The following is a 20456-nucleotide window of genomic DNA, read 5'->3' on the forward strand; positions in this document are numbered from 1 at the left end:
ACACCAGCACCGTGATAGAGATGGTTACATGCTTGACGGCCATCAGAAGGTTCACCCAGTGGGCAGTAAAAGTGATATACCTTCCCTGCCCGTGTTTGCTAGACCACGTGTCTGTGGTCAGATGTATCTTGGCACCGACACTGTGTGCCAGAGATGCATTCACTTGCCGCTGAACATGGCCATATAGCTCTGGGATGTCCTTCTGTGAGAAATACTTCCTTCCTGGGACTTTCCATTGTGGTGTTCCAATGGGCACAAATTTTCAAAAGGCCTCCGAGTCCACCAGTTTATATGGCAGTAGTTGGTGGGCTATCAGTTCTGACAAGTCAGCCGTCAACCGTTGGGCAAGAGGGTTATCTGACGTCATCATTTTTTTACGCTCGAACATTTGGCTCACGGAAGCCTACCTTTTTCCAGAAAAACTTGAGGATGGCATGATGGAAGGTGGAGTGGAGGACAATTGTGAGGAGAGAGGAGAAGGAGAAGTAGAAGACGAGGCTGGACGGTGAGAGCCTGCAGTGTGGCTTTGTGTGTTCCGTTGCTCCCACTCGGCTCGGTGATGGCTGCTCATGTGCCTTCTTTAGGCGGTCGTTCCTAGGTGAGTGTTGGGCTTACCGCGACTTATGCGTTGACTGCAAAGATTGCAGATGGCAACACTATTGTCAGCAGCGGACACATTAAAAAAAGCCCACACTGCGGAGCCATGTGCCGGTGTCCTGGGAGCGCCAGATGTGACCGTACATGGTCGATGACTCGCTCCTGATACATTTGCAGTCTGCTTTGTTCCTCCTGTTCAATCTAAGTTCTTCCTGCTTCTCCTCCCTATCTGCTGGTCCATATCTCCCTCTGAACTCCCCTCCTCTTCCTCTCTTGTGGGCACCCACGTGACATCACTAGACACGTCATCATCGACGTCACCTTCCCCACCGCTATAAGTAGAGATCTCGGAGTAGGCAGCAACACCGGGGACCATCCTCCTCCTTGGGCTGATCTGGGTACTGTCGTCAGACTGCTAAGTGGCAGTTGTTGCTACCTCCTCTTCCTGATCCAATGCCAAGAGTGGCTGCGCATCAGAAATGTCTTGATATGGATCGAAAAATAATTCCTGTGACTCAAGCGGAGGGTATATGGTGGTGGTGTTGGTGTTGGTGGTAGTGTCTTTGGGGGTGCACATAGCAGAGAGTGAAGAAGAGGGTGCAGATCGAGAGGATGAGGAGGGTGCAGAAGAGTAAGGCTGAGTGAGCCACTCAACCAAGTCTGGTGCGTCCTTTGACGTAATCGAACGCACCTTCTGCAATTTGCCACTTTGGCTCAAGTCTGTTGCTCCTGCCCTACCCCTACCACCCCTGTGGAAGGGCCTGCCTCTTCCTCTGCCTGTCATTTTTTAAATGACCCTGTGACAAAAGTCTCTAGAGAAGTGCAGTATGTATGTGGAAGAAGGTATATAACACCCCGCTTCAATCTGTCATTTTGGGGGGCCACTGGTCTATCACACCAGTTATAATACTTTTTTTTTTAAATTGCGTTTGTCACTCTTTGTAGTATCGCTGCAGAACCGCTCAGCAGTCACAATGCTGCACAGTGGAAATGCACTATACTATGCTTTCTATATGTGCAAGTATTTTATACGTGTATTACACAACTATATACTGCACACCAAATAGTACACCTATACCAGTCCTTAAAAGGACCTTTGTGGACCTAATAGTAATAGCTAGTGATTAAACTGACTGTCCCTGCTCCACACAGCATCCTGTTCTTCCCTACACTGACAAAAGACAGCTGCAGAATCGGTCAGCAGTGCACTCAGCAATCACCAGCACAGCAGTCAGCAGCAGTGCACCAGATCCCTATATACTGTACACCTATACCAGTCCTTAAAAGGACTTTTGTGGACCTAATAGCTAGTGATTTGTGTCACTACAGTCTCTCCCTGCTCCACACAGCAACCTCTCCCTACACTGACATAAGACAGAATGTAAAATGGCCGCCAGATCAGGTCTATTTATAAGGTAGGGGGAATGTCCAATTGCCCATGTGCTGAAATGTCTCCATTGTCTCCATTGGCTGTCTTGGACCCCATGATGGATGTGTCATCATGGGGCAAAGTTCTTTCACACTGTAAACACATATGTGCGCCACGCGAACAGCGCCAGAAGTCCGGCGAATCGCGAACACGCAAAATTTGCCGCAAACCGACCGCTGGGCGAACCGCAAGGCCATTCCTAGTCCCTACACTGTCTCCACCAAAACCTTTCCCTATGCCAGACACTCTGTCCCTCACCAATGGGTTCCTGTGCCTGATCGAGCCACTTCGCAAATGCGTGCCAACTGCAGTGGGACAGTATTTGTTAGCACCGCCCGCGCGAAACAAGGCTGCCAAGGTCATCCAGTGCTCTCCTGATGACGCTTACAGTGGCCTCAGAAGAACAGGAGTTCCTCTATGTTTCCATCCTCTCTGCTTAGCGGCTGCCATAACAGCACCACCGGTGCAGGGAGGCTGAACTACCCCTGCCTACATGCTGCTACAGTGCGCAAGAGGGATCCCCCCAACATGTATTATGCTTGCCAAAATGAAAAGTACACTATATTATCAAAAGTATTGGGACACCTGCCTTTACACGCATGAACTTTAATGACATCCCAGTCTTTGTCCATAGGGATCAATATTGAGATGGCCCACCCTTTGCAGCTATAACAGCTTCAACTCTTCTGGGAAGGCCGTCCACAAGGTTTGGGAGTGTGCCTATGGGAAGGTTTGACCATTCTTCCAGAAGCACATTTGTGAGATCAGGCTCTGATGTTGGACGAGAAGGTCTGGCTTGCAGTCTCCGCTCTAATTCACCACATGTTTAAAAAATGTTTTCCTTTTATTCTATACAAAATCACAGTGTACTCGTTCAATTCGAGTTCCACGTTGTATCGATCATTGTGAGACGCATCCGATGGTCTTTGTTCGCTTGAAGTTTTCGGCGCTGCACTCACTTTTGCCTTCATCGCTATTATTGCAATTGTCTTGTTTGCCGTATTAGCTGCTGTGTTTCATTTAACCACTTTCAGACCGGACCAATTTGCTGGTCAAAGACCAGACCACTTTTTGCGATTCGGCACTGCGTCGCTTTAACTGACAATTGCGCGGTCGTGCGACGTGGCTTCCAAACAAAATTGACATCCTTTTTTTCCCACAAATAGAGCTTTCTTTTGGTGGTATTTGATCACCCCTGCGGTTTTTATTTTTTGCGCTATAAAGAAAATAGAGCGACAATTTTGAAAAAAAACGCATTATTTTTTACTTTTTTTTATAGTAAATATCCCCCAAAAATATATAAAAAAAAACATTTTTTTTTCCCTCAGTTTAGGCCGATACGTATTCTACATATTTTTGGTAAAAAAAATCGCAATAAGCGATTATTGATTGGTTTGCGCAAAAGTTATAGCGTTTACAAAATAGGGATAGTTTTATAGCATTTTTATTAATAATATTTTATTATTTTTTTTTACTAGTAATGGCGGCGATCAGCGATTTTTATTGTGACTGCGACATTGTGGCGGACACATCGGACATGTCTGACACATTTTTGGGACCATTGTCATTTATACAGTAATCACTGCTATATAAATGCAGTGATTCCTGTGTAAATGACACTGGCAGTGAAGGGGTTAACCAGTGGGTGGCAGTGTAGGGGTTAAGTGTTCCTAGGGGTGTGTTACTAACTGTGGTGGGGTCGGGCTTTCATTTAGTGAACACTGATCTCTGCTCCAATCACATGGAGCAGAGATCAGCGTCACTAGTTGCTAGGCAGAATGGAGAAATGCTGTTTACTCGGCATTTCCTCCATTCGGCCGCTCCGTGAGACGATCGCGGGGATGCCCACGGCGATCGAGTCCGCGGGTCCCGTGGCCAGACTCACGGGGCCCCCTTCCCCAAGGCACCCCCCATGTTGAGGGCACGCGGCCTGGTGAGGCTCGGGAGGGGGGCGCTCGCTCGCCCCCCTTTCCTGGCCGGCCGGGTAGTGTGCTCGGACAAGGGTCTGTTGTGGACTTGGGGGGACCCCCACGGCGATTTTTTTCGGCGTTGGGGTTCCCCTTTAAGTCCATACCAGGCGGCGGGGTCAGCGACGTCTCCTTCGCGGGCTCCGCCTACCTGGAGACGCGTTTGAAATGAGCGGACTTTCCTCCGCGTGTGTGGGCGAGTCCGTTCATTTCAAAAGTAGGGCGGATAGTATGGCGGACTTAGTCCGCCGTATTAGTCCGCTCAAAAAGTGCCATGTGTGGGCAAGTCCGTTCATTCGAAAGTATGACGGACTGTCCGTCGGATTGTCTGACGGACTAAGTTGGACAGACAGTCCGCCACGTGTGTACGCGGCTTTAGAGTTACAGAGGAGGTCTAGTGCTAGAATTATTGCTCTCGCTCTGACGATCGTGGCGATACCTCACATGTGTGATTTGAACACCGTTTACATATGCGGGCGCAACTTCCGTATGCGTTTTCTTTGCTTCGCGAGCTTGCGGGGACGGCGGGCGCTTTATAAAAAAAAAAATTTTCATTTTATTTTACAATTAATAAATAGTTTTTAAAAAATAAAAATAAAATGTTGATCACTTTTATTGCGGTCACAAGGAATGTAAACATCCCTTGTGACAGTAATAGGTGGTGACATGTACTCTTTATGGAGGGATCGGGGGGTCTAAAAGACCCCTCCATCCCTCCTTTACACTTCAAAGTATTCAGATTGCCATTTTCGGCGACTCTGAATACTGTATATATTTTTAAATCTGGAGCCATTGGCATGACGTCGCTTCCATGTTTACTATTAGGAGACTGGAATGAAGCTGCTTACGGCTTCATTCCAGTCCCTGCCCAGCAGCCGGAGGCATCGGATCGTGCATCGGTGCTCCCGATTGAGCGGGAGCACCAGTAAGAGCGGCGGGAGGTGGCGGGAGGGGGGGGGATGTCCCCTCCCACTCCTCCGGCATAACAGCTTTTAGCCGCATCGGTTGTTATGTCTGGAAAGCCAATCGCCCTCTCTGAAAAACGGTACCGGGATGATGCCTGCAGGTGCGGGCGTCATCCCGGTATAACCCCCAGAAGCTGAGTACGCACATCTGCGTACGCTCGGCGGGAAGGGGTTTTAAAGTCCTTGTAGGGCTTATTTTTCAGGAAACAGGGTAGGGCTTATTTGGGGGGGTAGGGCTTATATTGCAGCCATCACCGACAATCACGTTAGGTCTTATTTTTGGGGAAACAGGGTAGTAGGTACCGTTGATCATCATCCAGGGTCCTCTCAATATGTGAAGGTATCAAAAATTTAAAAAAAAGAGAAAAAAAGAGAGCCTCTACATAGTGTAAATCCAATGGATGGCTACTATTTACTTACAAAATATATCTTCCAACGTCCATAGGAGCAAATTATAAAAAAAAAAAAAGTTCAATTGAACGAAATAAAAAGCGCAGTTTTAAATGAGTGGCTGAGTGTTATGAGTTAGCGTAACAACCATACGCGTTTCGTCTTCATAGACTTCTGCTGGGGTATATAAAATATATCATGTTTGGGGGGGGGGGGAGTTTGTGTAATCTTCTGGCCTAAAATGTTTTTTTTTTTTTAATTTATAAAATGTGGGCAAAAAAAAAATGGCTCTTGCGGCGAAAAGGTTAATCGATGAAGCACACAGTACATACAGTATAACGGGAATTCTATCCTCGCACACAACGTCTCTGTCATTCGGGGGCTTGTTGGACGTTTTTGCAGAAGTAGAAAATAATTAAAGGAATAAATCTAAGGAGGGAAGAGCAGAAAGGACTGAGCTCTAATTTAGGAAAGACAAAGTTGCGCTTTCATCAATCAGCCGGGAGAATCATGGTACCGGATGCCCTGACACCGAATAACATAACTGATGGCCCGTCCGCCTTTATTGCCTTTGCAGTGCGGAGAAATAGAGAGAATGTCGTGATTGTTATTGTGTAACGGGAAGTTCCTGAACTTGTGTTACTAGTTCATGAAGAAATAATGGAAGCGTTTTCAGAGATACATTTATTCTTGTCTCCGGGAGATATATGGGTCCATTCCTTTAGGTCAGTGATGGTCAACTTATTAGATAAAGGGGGCCTCAGGTGCAGCCCTTAGATGTTGCCCCGGGGCTGGACATTATCTTCGGCATCTGCATTCTGCAATACTAAAATGACAGGGACTGTGGGCATGCTACAGGAGATGATCCAACACCATGGACACGCTACGGGATATGAGTCTGTAGATACCGTATGCTGAAAAAATTAGAGACGAGGGACAGTCTATAGAAAATAGTTACAGACTGGACACGTGTTACAGAAAATGGTCATAGACTGGAGACATGCTATAGGAGGAGATGGTCAGAGATTGGGCACATGGGCCAAGATTTAGTAAAATATTAGAGGTACGATACCGAGTTAGAGAATAGAGACATGCTACGGGGGGTGGTCAGAGACTGAGAACTTGCAAGTAGACATGTGCATTTAGTTTCATTCCGAATCGAAATTCGGACGAATTTCCATTATTCGGACATTCGGATGCATTAATTACCGAATTACAATGCTAACGAATTCAACCGAATTCGGACGAAATTCTAATCAAATTAAAAAAATGACCCGAATTTGGGGCCACGTATCTCGGGGCCACTTATAGCTAGAAACCCCAAATTAGGTATGCAAACACAGTAGACCTAGCACTACAACATCTCCAAATTTGGGGTTTCTAGCACCAAGAGGACCTCAGCACTCACCGGTAATTACTGAGGGTATCTAACCAGGGCAATTCCCCATGAGCTGATTGTCCGTCGTAGACTCTGAGTCAATCCACAACTGCCAGACTTTTTCGTATTTTTTGGGGCATCCTCTGTAAAAACTGTTGCTTGTTGATAGAGGGGTATTATTGTATTGATTCTTTTTTTCCATGATGACAGGGTAGGGGGATTGGCTGACTTCCATCTTAGTTCTATGGCTTTCCATACGTAAAATAGTAGGATACTTATTATAGTGCGGGTTGCTTTAGCTAACGCCAATTGTTCCACAAAGCTGAGGAGACAGACACCGATTGTTAGAAGGAATAGGTATGGTAGTTATCCTATGGATAAATTGAGTTACCTCCCTCCAATAATCTTGAAGCTGTGGGCAATCCCAGAGTATATGTAGGAAGCCTCCAGGGGTACCACAGCATCTCCAGCAAGCAGCTGATGAGATTGGGTGTATGCTTATGGCTAGTAACCAATCTTGTCTACATCACCAATCTTGTCTCCAAATATCACCCAAATCGTCCTCTCCGCTCTTCTCAAGACCTCCTACTCTCAAGCTCTCTCGTCTCCTCCTCTCACGATCGTCTCCAGGATTTCTCCAGAGCCTCTTCCAGCCTCTGGAACTCGCTACCTCCACTTGTCCGGCTATCCCCCTACTCTTGCTATCTTCAGGTGATCCCTGAAAACTCATCTCTTCAGGAAAGCCGATCACGTCTCCAACTAATCTCATATCAGATCGTCATGCTCCATCCGGAGCTGGACCGACTTAAATTGTGAGTCAGAGGCGTGACGGAGCTGCATGAACCTGAAGAAGGAAGAATTCGGAAGTTGGAATTTGTTTTTTCAATCTGTCTAAATGTGGACAACCCAGAACCATCGCAAATATCCTTCAAGTATTTGATGCCCCTGCCGGCCCAAGGTCTGTAATCCGTAATTTTTAATGAAGAGAAGCAGAAACGCGACACAATGGTTTATTGATCACATTACTCTATTCCCATCCTATTGAAAAAAGAAAGCAGTGAGAAGCCGGCAGAATCTGGTGACAATAGATTCATAAATACTGTGGATTGTGTTTAACCACCTAGACATTGAATTGTATGTTTCCCTTTAAGTGACATTTTGTAGCGGACGATGCTTTTATTGCACTTAACAATCAGCTTGGAGCACGTGTCTCTCCAATCATGGAGGGAAAAAATCCTGACTAAAGGCACTAGGAGATTAAATGATTTGCTAAAGGTCACAAGAAACGTGTTCCTGCACTGTCTCCAATGTCACCATGACAAGTCTCCTTTTCCGATACAAGGCTATTAAGAATATGACTTAGTGCCACGGATTTGTTGCAGGGCATGGTTGCCATAACAGTGCCATTAATAATTTGACATAGGGTACATGCCGCGGTTCATTGTAGGACACGGACCCTTAAACATTAATAACCTGTCACTGCGTGAGCCGGACAAGCTATACCTAGATAATCTGCTCTCGGTGATCTCGGATATTATCTGACTAATTGAGACTCAGTGATTCTAACAACATCTGCGTGGGCAGGGGAAGAAGAATGGCTGCCAACAACGGGCTAATTATCTTATATTATTATTATTATTATTATTATTATTATTATTATCTTACAACATATAAAACACCATCATAGCCTTAGAGCCAAGATGTGAATGGATAGGCTGCATTTTCAGTGATGTCACGGCTCTCTAGTGAATGGATAGGCTGCATTCTCAGTGATGTAATGGCTCTCTAGTGAATGGATAGGCTGCATTCTCAGTGATGTCACGGCTCTCTAGTGAATGGATAGGCTCCATTCTCAGTGATGTCACAGCTCTTTGGGGAATGGATAGGCAGCATTCTCAGTGATGTCACAGCTCGCTAGTGATTGGATAGGCTGTATTCTCAGTGATGTCATGGCTCTCTAGTGATTGGATAGGCTCCATTCTCAGTGAAGTCACCGCTCTCTAGTGAGAGTATAGGCTGCATTCTCAGTGATGTCACCACTCTCTAGTGAATGGATAGGCTGCATTCTCAGTGATGTCACCGCTCTCTAGTGAATGGATAGGCTACATTCTCAGTGATGTCACTGCTCTCTAGTGAATGGGTAGGCTGCATTCTCAGTGATGTCACTGCTCTCTAGTGAATGGATAGGCTCCATTCTCAGTGATGTCACAGCTCTCTGGGGAATGGATAGGCAGCATTCTCAGTGATGTCACAGCTCGCTAGTGATTGGATAGGCTGTATTCTCAGTGATGTCATGGCTCTCTAGTGATTGGATAGGCTGGATTCTCAGTGATGTCATCGCTCTCTAGTGATAGCATAGGCTGTATTCTCAGTGATGTCACCACTATCTAGTGAATGTATAGGCTGCATTCTGCAATTCTAGGACAAGCAATGTTCCTAGTGATATTACTAATCTCTAGATACAATAATTCTAAAGTACTTCTTTTTTTATTTGTTTATTTCTGTATTACTTACACTCCCAATATTTTATTGTAGGGGATCTTTTTAACCAAGTAACAACGTGAACAATTAAAACGCGGACCATGGTCTCTGCAATCCTGGAAAACGCCCCTCATTAAAGATAGGGTGAGTGGTTGCATTTCTCTGTTTCTCTCTATCGTTATGTTTCTGCCAATTCCTTGTAAAATTCTTGACTTTTTTTTTTGCTACATTGTTGCTATTTCCATTATACTCTCTCACACTAGCTGAGGAGCTGGTGGCAAGCTGCGCAAGCATCATCAGGGAAAAACGAGATGCACATGTGGATCAAAAGGCATCACTTGGGCTTATTTATATTATTTCTCCTCCATAATATTTTATTAAGAATATTCAGAAAGAGAGTTGAACGGACAAACAAAAGTCGCATGGGCCCGATGGCCTCAAGATGTACATGAATTCTATAATCATATTTGTAACAATGGTGAATATTGGTAACCAAATGTATAGATATTATAGAACAGAACTGTGATGAGTTGAACACACTAGAAAGTTGCATAAGATATAAGATGAGCATCGACTTTGTATCTCAGAGGCCAAGGAGGATCTTTATAGAAGTCCAGTTGACGTTGGCGTTGACTATGGCGTGAATTGAGCTGGTTTCTTTGAGACAAGAGGGATTGGTTAGAAATGTTTCTATAAGGTGATGAAGGGGTAAGGTTTTTGGGCAGGGCTGCCATGGGGGGGGGGGCAGCACATACCTATGTAGGGGGCCTGGGCGTCCCGTGGGGTCCAGGTGACGGATCCCAACCAATGAATTGTTGTGCGGGCGGCAAATGTTCCACAAATGTGGGAGGGGAAACTGCCGCTTCTAGTCTTGACTGTCCTATCATCACAGCGAACCTCTCACCTAAGTTCTCAGCTACAGAGAGACAGATGCCATGTCGGGGGTCCGAAACCGTCTGAAGGAGAAAGTCAGCTGACGGGCGTGGGCAAGTAGATTGAAGGGGGAGGAGCTCTCCACTGTGTAAGGAGAATCCGTGCCGATAGAGCTGCAGTAGAGACACGTGAAGGGAGCCAGGCAGGCTGTAGGCACCCAGGCTGAAAGTAGAACTATAGGCAACACTTTGTTTTTTTTCATTTTGAGTACAGTAAGGGTGGGTTATAGCACCTGTCAGTTCATTTTTTTGCCATCCCTGTCCCATTGCAGAGATTTTCCTTTGTTTCTTGCCCCATAGCCACACAGGAAGTGAGAGGAATCGGATATCTCTGCAAATTAAGGGGATCCATTACCACCCCAAAGGCCCTCAGAACTATATAGGTTGGACTTGATGGACTTGTATCATAGGTTGGACTTGATGGACTTGTGTTTTTTTTCAACCTCACCTACTATGTAACTATATATCTAGTGTCCCCACTGGAAAATTTCAGGGTGGGTCTTAAACAGGAAGGGGGTTGGCCCTGACAGGAATGGGTGACCCATATTTAAATTAGGGGGTGTAGGAGTTTAGTCATGCCTAGGACAGCACAAAACCTAAATACACTGACTGGTTAGGAGTAATATCAAAGCTGGCAATCCTGCTGGCCAGCTTGGTTAGTTCCAATAGCTACGTATAAAACAAAAAAATATATATCTGAGCAAGTGATATAACAAATAACCAATCAAAACAGCAGCTGTGCACAATGTCTATACATCACGTGACATATGTAATATAAAGCAAATAGTGCAGCAAATAAAGAAAAACATGTGTTGCACAAAATGATTCCAAACATCTAACCAAGTTCATAGAAGTGCAGTTCCATGGAAATGTTCAATCAGGATGAAAAAGTCCCTCAAGCCGTGAAAGTGATAAAGATAAGGTAGGATTATGCCGCGTACACACGTAGCAGACTATCCGGCGGACTTAGTCTGGCGGACTTTCTGCCGGACTTTCCGAACGAGCTACTTGCCCACACACGGCACTTTTGCAGCGGACTATCCGCCGTACTTTTGAAATGAACGGACCCGCCCACACACGCGGAGGAAAGTCCGCTTATTTTGAGCGCGTTTCCAGGTAGCAGGCCCCGTCACCTGGTATGGACTTAAAGGGGAACCCCTACGCCGAAAAATCCATATCAGACCCTTATCCGAGCACGCTACCCAGCCGGCCAGGAAAGGGGGTGGGGACGAGCGAGTGCCCCCCCTCCTGAGCCATACCAGGCCGCGTGTCCTCAACATGGGGGGTGCCCCCCCACCCCAAAGCACCTTGTCCCCATGTTGATGAGGACAAGGGCCTCTTCCCAACAACCCTGGCCGTTGGTCGTCGGGGTCTGCGGGCGGGGGGCTTATCGGAATTCATGAGCCCCCTTTAATAAAGGGGCCCTCGGATACCGGCCCCCCACCCTATGTGAATGAGTATGGGGTACAATGTACCCCTACCCATTCACCTGTGAAAAAAAGTTAAAAAAAAACAACACACAAGGGTTAAGATAGTTTATTGCACAGCTCCGGAGGTCTTCTTCCATCTTCGGGGGTCTTTTCGCCAGACTCCTCCGCTATCTTCTGCTAGCTCTTTTACTAGCGGAGGAGCCCAGCATTCTTCTTCGCCACCACCGCCGCCCTCTTCTTCCGACTTCGGGGGTCTTGTCCCCCTCTTTGGTTCTTCTTGCCGGGCCACGGCGCCTTCTTCTAGCTCTTTTACAAGCGGTGGCCCGGTCTTCTGTCGCCGCTGTCGCCATCGCCATCTTCTGTTCTTCTCTTCTGGAGATGTTGCCTCGTTGCTCTCTCCGGTGACTATGACAGGACACGCGGCGCAGCGGCGACTTATATAGGGACATCACCGGATGATGTCCCCGCCCATTATGATGTCCCAGCATCCTCACCAAATCTTGGTTGGTCTCCCGTCTCCTTTCCATGGAATTGCACTTCTATGAACCTGGTTAGGTTCTTGGAATAATTTTGTGCATGTTCACTAGATGTTTTTCTTTATATAGAGTTGTACTATTTGCTCTATAGTTCCATTAGTTGTGTATAGGTGGGTATGGCAGGATCGGGGGGGGAGGGGGTGATAAGAGGTGGAAGGGGGAGGAGGGGTATAGCTTAGAGTAAGGGGTATAGAGATGAAGAAAAAGAAAAAGAGGGGGTAAGAGGAGAAAGGCAGAGATGGGGGGGTCGTGTGCCTCCAACCTGACCCTGATCTTCGGCCAGGGCCAACATCGGTTATCCCAGAAACTTTACATAGAATAAGATAGTATGAGGTTGTCAGACGATTGGGGTATAGAAACAGTTTGGTTGGTATGTGGCAACATGGTTTGGGTGAATTGGCAGGTCGTTTTTAGACATGTGCAATTCGTTTTGTTACAAAATAGTTTTTTTAATGAATTTCAACTCAATTGGTTAATTCAGAAATATCCGAATTAACGAAAGCCTGCTTAACAAATTTTTCTGAATGTTCCGAAGTTTGAATTATTCGAAAATTTTAAAATCCGTAAATTCAAATTTTGAAAAACCTGGAAATTCAAAAAATTCATAAATTCTAAATTCGTAAAATCTGAAAATGTGAAAATAAGTATGAAAATCCAAAAATTCAAAAAACCTGAAAATTCAAAAATCTGAAATAATAACTTAACTGTTACTAACTATTAAATTATAGGTATTGGAATTTCCTTTCAAATTTGGCTGTTAGTGAATGAATACAAATTTATCTATAGTTACGAATTAGCCATAATAACAATTGCTGCATCTAAAGATTAGAGTGTAACAAATTAATTATAATAAATAATAATAATTATAAAAACTTTTATTATAATATTATTATTATCATTATTATTAATTCATCATGTTTCATTTGTTTAGATGCGGCATTTGTTATTTTGGATAATTCGTAACTTCAGATAAATTCCTATTCTTTCACTAACAGCCAAACTTGAAAGGAAATTCCAAAACCTATAATTTAATAGTTCATTAATATTGGTTATTATTTAGAATTTTCGGAATTTCATTCTTTTGAATTTTCAGATTTTCTTTCTTATTTTCTTATTTTTGAATTTCCGAATTTCCAGATTTTAGGATTTTAAAATTTACAAATTTACGAATTTAAAATTTATAATTGTTCAAATTTCCGGTTCTTGGAATCTTCTAATTTTGAATTTACGGATTTAAGAAATTACCGATTTTCAAATTTTCAAAGTTCTGGATTTTCAAATTTAGAATTTTTAGAATTTATGAGTTTACCAATCTTCGGATTTTCAAATTTTCAAATTTCCAATTTACAAATTTTCGAATTTACAATTTTTTTTTCAATTTCCGGATTTTTGAATTTTTTTGTAATTCCTTTATTGAATGCAAGAAGAAAAAAAAAAAAAGGCGCATGGACAACGGTGATATAACAGACATAGTTCCAAAACATATACATCCTAATAACACCTGGGTGGGAGATATAGAGACCATCCCAGACTTAGGCTTAAACATAACCTGAAAGCATTCCCGGACAGGGGGCTAAATTCCCCTCTACGACCTCTGACACCAAAAGGCAGGATTTTTGAATTTTGAATTTCCAATTTACACATTTTTGAGTTTTCAAATTCACGTATTCACGAATTTACGTATTTTCACATTGTCGAAATTCCAGATTTTTCAATTTTCCAATTTACTCATTTCAATCATGAATGACCCAAAAAACAAAAAAAACAAATGAAACTAAAAAGACCACATTTTTTTGACATTGTATATATCCATTAGTATAAAGTTAGACCAATGAGCCCGATGGGCGATGTGATTGGAGATGTTGTCATGGGGAATGGCAACGAGCTCTTCCATTTCGGTGATTTCATTGTTTTATTTTATTGACTTTCATTGCAATATTTGTAGTGAGAAGCTCGGGTGAAATCTATCTTCTGTTTCTATATTTGTATTTGTTTTCAGCAAAACTTAAAGCAATCAATGCGTCCGTCGCCTCCAATCTCTGGACTCCTCACCAATTAGCGGGATGTGATTAGGCGCGCGTTTCTACTACAAAGGTTGGGGCCTTGGAAATATGTTTTTTTCCCGCAATGACACATTTATGCAGATTAGACAAGTTATTCTCTAATTTGTGACACCTGTTTACAGAATTACACTTAAGAGCTTGTCTGGTATAAACGAGCGTGAATCCTATAAAAATGTCAGCGGGCATTAATTGTGCGCCTCGGCGGCACAGAGCTGGCCTTGTGGCAGGGGAGGTCGGCCCTCTTCGTTCCGTGGAGTAAATGATACGCGGTAATTAATTTCCGAGAGATGGGGAGGCTCCGGCATTATCATGGCAGGTGGGCAGAGGGACGGCAAGAACATCGTCACCGAGAGCTGAACGCCAGGAAGAGGAACAAAGGAATAAGGCTTTGTTATATTCATTAATACATCATTAAATGTCTTTATTATAGAGGAAGTGGTGTACATACCTAAATGTGGGGTGGTATCAAACCTTGTATAGGAAGGCTAACAATGGGAACGCCGATAGGAGGAGAGAGCAGGGAGAGGAACTCACTAGAAACCACAAATTTGGAGATGTTGTAGTGCTAGTTCTATTGTGTTTGCATACTAAATTTGGGGTTTCTATCTCTAAGTGACCCCGAGTTACGGGGCCCCAAAGTCGGTCTCCAAATGTCAAGCACTTTTCTGCAGCAGAGAATGACATTTTGTGACCCAACTTTGGGGCCACGTATCTCGGGGTCACTTATAGCTAGAAACACCAAATTTAGTATACAAACACAATAGAACTAGCACTACAACATCTCAAAATGTGGGGTTTTCTATCACCAAGTGACCTCGAGATACATGGCCCTAAAGTCGGGTCACAAAATATTTTCGAATCCGGTTGAAATAGTTTCCAATGCAGTTGAAATAATTTCAAATCATGTTGAAATCATTTTGAATCTGGTAGAAATATTTTCGAATTTGGTTGAAATATTTTCGAATGCGACCGATTTTTTGAATTCAGTAGAAAACTAAACGAAATCCGAAAACGAATTAAACGAATTTAACTAATATAACTAAACGAAATGAATTAATTAACGAATGAAAATGAAACTAAACTAAACTAATTTTTTCCTTTTGCACATGTCTAGTGATTGGATAGGCTGCATTCTCACTGATGTCACCGCTCTCTAGTGAGTGGATAGGATGCATTCTCAGTGATGTCACCGCTCTCTAGTGAGTGGATAGGATGCATTCTCAGTGATGTCACTGGTCTGTAGTGAATGGATAGGCTTTATTCTCAGTGATGTCACCAGTCTCTAGTAATGGATAGGCTGCATTCTCAGTGATGTCACTGCTCTCTAGTGAACGGATAGGCTGTATTCTCAGTGATGTCACCGGTCTCTAGTAATGGATAGGCTGCACTCTCAGTGATGTCACCGGTCTCTAGTAATGGATAGGCTGCACTCTCAGTGATGTCACCGGCCTCTAGTAATGGATAGGCTGCATTCTCAGTGATGTCACTGACCTTTTAAGGTGCTTAACTACATGGGGTGCTGGTCTGTATGTGTCTATCCAACTCTGCGTGCAACACGAAATTGAAGAGCAAAAACCGCACTGGTTGTTTCAGTGTGTAGCTGGCTGCAAATGACATCCTCACCCTAGGCCATGCCCCCCCCTGCAGTGTTTCACCCCAGTTGGGCTTATTCATAGAGGTCATCTATAAATAAAGCCAATCAGTGTGAAGAGCCTCAAGGTAGGAGACTGCATTTGCAGACCTATATTGGATAAGCTCAACAGTTTGAATTAATAAAGTGTGGTTTTCACTCTTCAATGTTGTGATCCATCATGGCCTAGCCACAGTTCCTTAGAATTAGTAACAGAAATGATCCCCCATCAGGTTTTCTTAGTGCAAAAGTTCATAGCTACACTTAGTAAAGTCTGATGTTGTGACACAATCATAAAATACTGAGGTTCTCTGTTATGATCAATGCATTCCATTTCTTATACTTTGAGAGTCTAGACTCAAAGCCTTCCCTGTCTTTCTTACCATCTGTTTTTTGATAACAAAAATAGAAATAATAAGAAAATAAGGATAAATCGGAGTAGGGCCCGAATCCCTCTAATGGCATCCTGTGCTCGACGCTCAACAGAAAAATAAGATAGAAAAGTAAAAGGAAATGAAAAAAATCAGGGCAGGCACTGATCTTCATTGCTGTTTTCCCGGGTGGATGCCTCTTTGCAAAGTATTTTCTTCTTTGTGACTAATAAAAAAAAAGTTATTTTTCTTGTTGATCCTCAGAAAAGCAATACTGGCTTCTCCCAAGAGATAATGCACACATCCGGATAATACAAAGGAACCAGGAATCCACGTGCTTAAACTTCACACATCATGACCACCACCTCTAATCAAACGGAAACGCGCCATCTACACCGAACAATAAAAGAATATAATAAATGCTTACGATGCATCCAATTCCCACACCGGGGGGGGGGGGGGGGGGTTGTTTACGGTCTAAGCCCTTGTACACACGGTCGGACATTCCGACAACAAAATCCGTCAGATTTTGTCCGACGGATTTTGTCCGAAACTTGTGTTTCATACACACGGTCAGAAAATCCGATCGTACTTAACGTGATGACGTTTTTTTAGTTACGACGGGACTACGTTCAGGCTAGTAGCCAATAGCTTTGATGTAGGAATTTGATCTGAGCATGTGTGGCACTTTGTCCGATCGGAATTCTCTACACACAAATCGGACAAAGTCCGATCGGATCATGTTGTCGGAAAGTTTTATAGCCCAGTTCTAAAACGTTGTCAGTCGGATATTCCGATGGAAACAGTCCGATGGAGCCCGCACACGGTCGGATTATCCGACAACACAGTCCGATCAGACATTTTCCGTCAGAATGTCCGACCGTGTGTACAAGGGCTAAGAATTTTTACAGGTAGACAACTCCTATCTTAATATTGAGAATTTTTTTTCTAAAATGAATCTTAGCTACTACAGTAAGGAATAGACACCCAAAATATACTCCCAACATTTTTCCAAGTGAAAATGAAGTATGTACTGGCAAGTGAAGCCTTTTTTATTGTTGCTGGGGAGGCTCTACTGTTGTGGGGGGAGGATATATTGTTACTGGCTGCTGGAGGGTCTATTGTTGCTGGGGAGGATTGACTGTTGTGGAATAAGGGTCTATTGTTGCTGGGGAGAATCTACTGTTGTGGAGGAAAGGTCTATATTTTCTATGGAGGATCCACTGTTGTGAAGAAAATAACTATTGTTGCTGGCTGCTGGGGGGTCCATTGTTGCTGGGGAGGATTGACTGTTCTGAGTGAAGGGTCTGTTGTTACTGGGGACAATCTAATGTTGTGGGGGAAGTGTCTATTGTTGCTGGCTGCTTGTGGGTCCATAGCTCCATAATCTGGTTCAGCATCAGTTCCATAGTTTAATTCAGAAGCTGAATAGTTCCATGGTGTGGTTCAGCACATGGATAGATCCATAGTCTGGTTTAGCATCAGCTCCATAGTCTACTTCAGCACCTGGATAGCTCCATGGTGTGGTTCAGCACCTGGATAGCTCCATAGTGTGTTTCAGCACCTGGATAGCTCCATGGTGTGGTTCAGCACCTGGATAGCTCCCCAGTGTCTCTGAGGAGAATCTAATGTTGTGGGGGAAAGTGTCTATTGTTGCTGGCTGCTTGTGAGTCCATGATTACTGGGGAGGATCCACTGTTGTGGTTGAGGGGTCTAGTGTTGCTGGGGACAATCTTCTGTTGTGGGAGAATGTGTCTATTGTTGCTGGCTGCTGGAGGGTCTATTGTTGTTGGGGAGGATCTACTGTTGTGGTTGAGGGGTCTTTTTTTGCTGGATGCTGGAGGATTTATAGATGCTGGCTGCTGGGGGTGGTCTGTTGGGACTCTATTGTTGCTGTTACGGGATCTATTGTTGCTGGGTGGATCTCTTGTTATGTTGGTGGATCTATTGCTGGTGTGGGGGTCTGTTGTTGTGTGTGTGGGGGGGGGGGATTTGTTGCTGCTGGGTTGGTCTATTGTTGCTGGGAGGATATATGGCTGCTGGCTGCAGGAGAACCATGTTACCAACTTTGCTGTTCATTAATAAATTACTACAAATCACTTACCGCCATAAAATTATACTTGGTTCTGTATTCTCTAAAAGGGGCCGTACTGAGAGGTGGGTAAGGGACAAAGACAAGGTTTGGTGCTTGGTGGTGCGTAGGGGGTGGAGACAAGGGTTGGTGCTCAAAGGTGAGTAGGGGGCGGAGACATAGGTTATTGCTTTGATGTTGGTAGGTATGGAGGCAATGCTCATTTGGGGAAGGAAGGAGCACCTATTCTCTGAGAAATAAGCACTGAAAACATGTATATGCAAAGTTTAAAGCTATCATGTATATCTCCGATAGTAATGGCTCCAAGGTATGGTTCAATATCTGGATGACTTTAATCTGCTTTAGCAGCTGGATAACTTTAATCTGCACCTGGATTGATCTAAAGTCTGGCACCTCGACAGCTCCAGAGTCTGACTCACTTCTGGATAACTTCACAGTCTGGTTTAGCGCATGGATAGCTCCATAGTCTGGTTCAGCATCAGCTCCATAGTCTAATTCAGAGGCTGGATAGTTCCATGGTGTGGTTCAGCACCTGGATAGCTCCATAGCCTGGTTCAGCATCAGCTCCATAGTCTACTTCAGCACCTGGATAGCTCCATAGTGTGGTTCAGTAGCCTGGATAGCTCCATAGTGTGGTTCAGCACCTGGATAGCTCCATAGTGTGGATCAGCACCTGGATAGCTCCATAGTGTGGTTCAGCAGCCTGGATAGCTCCATAGTGTGGTTCAGCACCTGGATAGCTCCATAGTGTGGATCAGCACCTGGATAGCTCCATAGTCTACTGGTGATGGATCTGTTATTGGTGTGGGGGTCTGTTGTTGCTGGGGAGGATTTGTTGCTTCTGGGTTGGTCTATTGTTGCTGGGAGGATATATGGCTGCTGGCTGCAGGAGAACCATTTTACCAACTTTCCTGTTCATTAATAAATTACTACAAATCACTTAGCGCCATAAAATTATACTTGGTTCTGTATTCTCTAAAAGGGGCCGTACTGAGAGGTGTGTAAGGGACAAAGACAAGGTTTGATGCTTGGTGGTGCGTAAAGGGGTGGAGAGAAGGTTTGGTGCTCAAAGGGGATTAGGGGGTAGAGACATGGGTCATTGCTTTGATGTTGGTAGGTATGGAGGCAATGCTAATTTGGGGAAGGAAGGAGCAACTATTCTCTGAGAAATAAGCACTGAAAACATGTACATGCAAAGTTTAAAGCTATCATGTATATCTCCGATAGTAATGTCTCCAAGGTATGGTTCAACATCTGGATGACTTTAATCTGCTTTAGCGGCTGGATAACTTTTATCTGAATCTGCACCTGGATTGCTCTAAAGTCTGGTTTGGCACCCGGACAGCTCCAGAGTCTGACTCAGCTTCTGGATAACTTCACAGTCCAGTTTAGCTCCATAGTCTGGTTCAGCATCAGCTCCATAGTCTAATTCAGAGGCTGGATAGTTCCATGGTGTGGTTCAGCACCTGGATAGCTCAATAGTGTGGTTCAGCATCAGCTCCACAGTCTACTTCAGCACCTGGATATCTCCATAGTGTGGCTCAGCATTAGGGATGAGCCGAACACCCCCCGGTTCGGTTCGTACCAGAACCTTCGAACGGACCTAAAATTCGTACAAACTTTAGAACCCTATTAAAGTCTATGGGACTCAAACGTTCAAAATCAAAAGTGCTAATTTTAAAGGCTAATATGCAAGCTATGCAACCGACAACACTAGCAATAAGAGGTATCTTCATGTGTATACTGTGCTGTGCTGGAGGCACACAACACCCACCTTAACTCCTGCAGATGCCTGTATTAGAGAACACCAGCAATAAAGGGTAGATACAGGTGTATACTGTGCTGGAGGCACACAACACCCACTTTAACTCCTGCAGATGCCTGTATTAGAGAACACCAGTAATAAAGGGTAGATACAGGTGTATACTGTGCTGTGCTGGAGGCACACAACACCCACTAACTCCTGCAGATGCCTGAGAAAAGAACACACTGTCCCTGCCTATCTTGCTCTTTCCCTGCACGCCAACACACTACACAAGGCCGCCGCATTGGCGGCCTTATATAGTGTGGGGCGTGCACTAAACCCCCTGAGCTATAATTGGCCACAGGCATCCTGCCTGTGGCCAATTATGGCTCTCCTCGCTGCCGGTGCTGTGATTGGCCAAGCATGCGGGTTCACAGTGCATGCTTGGCCA

The 20456-nt window shown here is 44.4% G+C and overlaps 1 protein-coding gene across 3 annotated transcripts in view; it reads left to right on the top strand.

Moving 5' to 3' along the window:
• The window catches only part of LRFN2 (leucine rich repeat and fibronectin type III domain containing 2), a 738594-nt gene that overhangs the window by 229842 nt on the left and 488296 nt on the right, over positions 1–20456 (top strand). For all 3 annotated transcript variants that reach the window (XM_077485374.1, XM_077485373.1, XM_077485376.1), the window contains exon 3: positions 9262–9351. The gene's annotated coding sequence lies outside the window, so the exon portion shown is untranslated. The remainder of the gene's footprint in view (positions 1–9261; positions 9352–20456) is intronic.

The sequence above is a fragment of the Lithobates pipiens genome, unplaced genomic scaffold, assembly GCF_037356315.1.
Source record: "Lithobates pipiens isolate NorthernLeopardFrog02 unplaced genomic scaffold, aLitPip1_a1.2 Scaffold_18, whole genome shotgun sequence".
Classification (NCBI taxonomy): Eukaryota; Metazoa; Chordata; class Amphibia; order Anura; family Ranidae; genus Lithobates; species Lithobates pipiens.